This window comes from Geospiza fortis, unplaced genomic scaffold (assembly GCF_000277835.1).
Source record: "Geospiza fortis unplaced genomic scaffold, GeoFor_1.0 scaffold285, whole genome shotgun sequence".
NCBI classification, from domain to species: Eukaryota; Metazoa; Chordata; class Aves; order Passeriformes; family Thraupidae; genus Geospiza; species Geospiza fortis.
This window is the reverse complement of record NW_005054403.1, coordinates 414922-417692: the sequence shown is the minus strand read 5'-3', so window position 1 is coordinate 417692 and position 2771 is coordinate 414922.

The window sequence follows — 2771 nt, the reverse complement described above, 5'->3', positions numbered from 1 at the left end:
TCTCCTGCCCTGCCCGCCCCTCGCCGGCAGCAGCGCCCCCGCGCACCGCCCGCGGAGCGAAGGCAGCTGCTGCCCGTTTGTCTTCCCTCTGCTCCATCGCAACTTCTCCCCTGCTGAATCCTCCATCCAGTTGTTTACACGACTTTGACCACATTTAGACGGTGTCAGAAGTTTGGGTAATAGTTCATCCTTAACTTCCTTCTCTTTTCTTAATCGTCTCCCACGATGATGACAAAATCACCTTCTCGTAACTCTGTGGCACTTCCTGGCTTCTTTATAAGAGCAAAATTATTTTTTATTTTCTAACACGTTTTTCTTACTAGCTACACTGGTGATAGCAGCCTGGGGTTCGGCACTGCTGCTGGTCCAGGCACTGGTGCATGTGCCTGGATAATTTAATATCTCAGCCTTGTACCCCAGCTGTCAAAAGTCACCCTACAGAGACCACAACCAACTAGTGATCAAGGGAACAGTGGAAAAGCACAGTCCTCCTGCAAATTTGTGTTTGAAATAGTAAGCCTATCTGGACAGTTTTTCATTTTATTTTCCACTCATGGTGACAGATGAGGTTTTAGACAAAGAGTGTCTTTGCCTTTGCTGCCTTGTGAAGACTATCTGGCTATGAGAGTCAATGATTTTACCCCATGCTGTAATCATGGAAATGGAGAACTGTTGAGGTCGGAAAAGACCTCTAACATCACAGAGTCCAACTGCTAACCCAGTACCACCATGTTCAGCATTAACCATAGCCCCGAGTGCCACACCCACACCTGAACACCTCCAGGGATGGTGACTCAACCACTACCCTGGGCAGCCTATTACAATGCCTCACCATCCTTTCAATGAAGTTATACAACAAAAGCAACAATCAAAGGCTTACAGCATGGTATTTTCCTCTCAAGGTGTCTGTCAGTTTGGGATTAAAATAGATTTACTTACAGAATATGAGAAATGCATGGGCTTAAGTTTAATTGTAACTTGCTTATGACTTAGCACGAATAGGCCCTGCACAAAACACTATAAGTGAACTTGAAATGAGCTCCCTTTGTCAGCATGGCTGGCTCAGCAGGGATGGAAACAGAGAAAGACCAGACATTCCAGATGAAGGCCGAGACCTAGGTACCCAGTAACACAAAAGAGGGTCCCAAGGCTGCACCAAGCTGAAAGATAAGAGCAGTTAATGGCCTGTCCATGTGGACATGGATAAAGAATCCAATGAGGTGTTGGAAGATCCTGGACCATAAATTTCTGTTGGATCAAGAGATACACATAGGGCACACGAAGATCTTGTGCACAGACCGTGAGGGTGTGAAGGCACGGGGATTTCTTTATTCAGAGTCCCTGTCCAGCAGCTTAAGCAAAAATAAACCAAGTCTGCCCCAAACCCAGGGTCTGATCTCAGTGACACCAGGGATTGTTAGTAAGAATTGCAATAGCCAGTATTTCTAAGAAACACTCCAAGATGAGGATAGCACAGTGCTGTGCAGTATTCATGTTTGCTTAGTGGCTGATAAGGATTTTAGAGAGAAGGTGGATAAATAATTTAACAGGCAGACCTATTTCTCATTTTGCAAAGTTTGGGCAAATAAACCTTTGAATTTGGTCCACAGGTTGGGGATGTGTGTGTGCTTTTTTGACAGAAGCACTAGAATATGAGACTTCGGAGGAATGACATGGCCGTCAGAGATCCTCCCCATTCCTGGCAGCTTTCCTCTTTAGGCCAAAGTGAGCTATTGTATGACACACCAAGTCTATTAGCCTTGATCCAGTAATGCACCACTTACCTGATGTAACAGGAGAAAAATCGAAGTCTGCATTTAGAAGATAGTCAGTGTGCACATTGAGCCTTCCATCAATAAAAAGCACTAGCACATAGGTTTATGATCCTCCCCAATACCAATCCTACTTTGTACTTTTTGAATTATAAAAAAGTTTGTTTGAACAGCTGTTATTAAAAACTGGAAAGTACAGTGCTGTCAAAGTTAAGGGATTATTTGCACAGGAAAGCTTTTCTCTTATTCAAGAACATTCTCAGGTTTTTTGAAACTAACATGCAAAAAACCCAAATTGCAATTAAATGTGTTTAGAACAATATATGCATGGTGTGGTGCTTTCTGTAATCTTGAAAATTGTTTTAATGTCAATTTTCAACAAATAGGCTGGGATTGCTTAGTGGGAGGATGTCACTGAGGCATAGCAAATAAGCCTTTTGTGCCTTCCAGAGGTTATAAAAATTTAGGTTGTTCTAGGTCTAAGACATGTCTTCAGGTTTCATTTAGCAGTTTTCATCATTTGTTACTTCTTTAAATTACTTGTGGAGAGGTCTGTCTCTTGGTCTTGTAACAGAGTGATAGTTTCTTAGTAGATATTTTACATGATGATAAATAAGAAAAGGATATTTTCCCCTTTTCCTAATTTTATTTGTCTTTCAAACAATATCCTCACTATTCCTTGGACATGTTTCCTAACAATCTGTCATTGATTTTCAGTAGTTTAACCTGGTGCAACTTGTTCAGAGTTTGTATGCCTTCTTTCAAGCTAGAAACAAGGACCATTTTTAAATGAAGAAGCTTCATTTTACAGGCTGTGACTGTCATTAGAAACTGTGGCTCAGTGCCTGACATTTCCAGTGAGCAACAGTATCTTCAGATCTTACAAGTCACCTGAGTGAGAATAAATAGGAGATCAGACTTTGGGGTATTTCAACTGTTTCTGTGCAAATCAAAAAGTGCAAAATGTAGAAGAAAAAAAGCAGAGTCATGCAACACTCT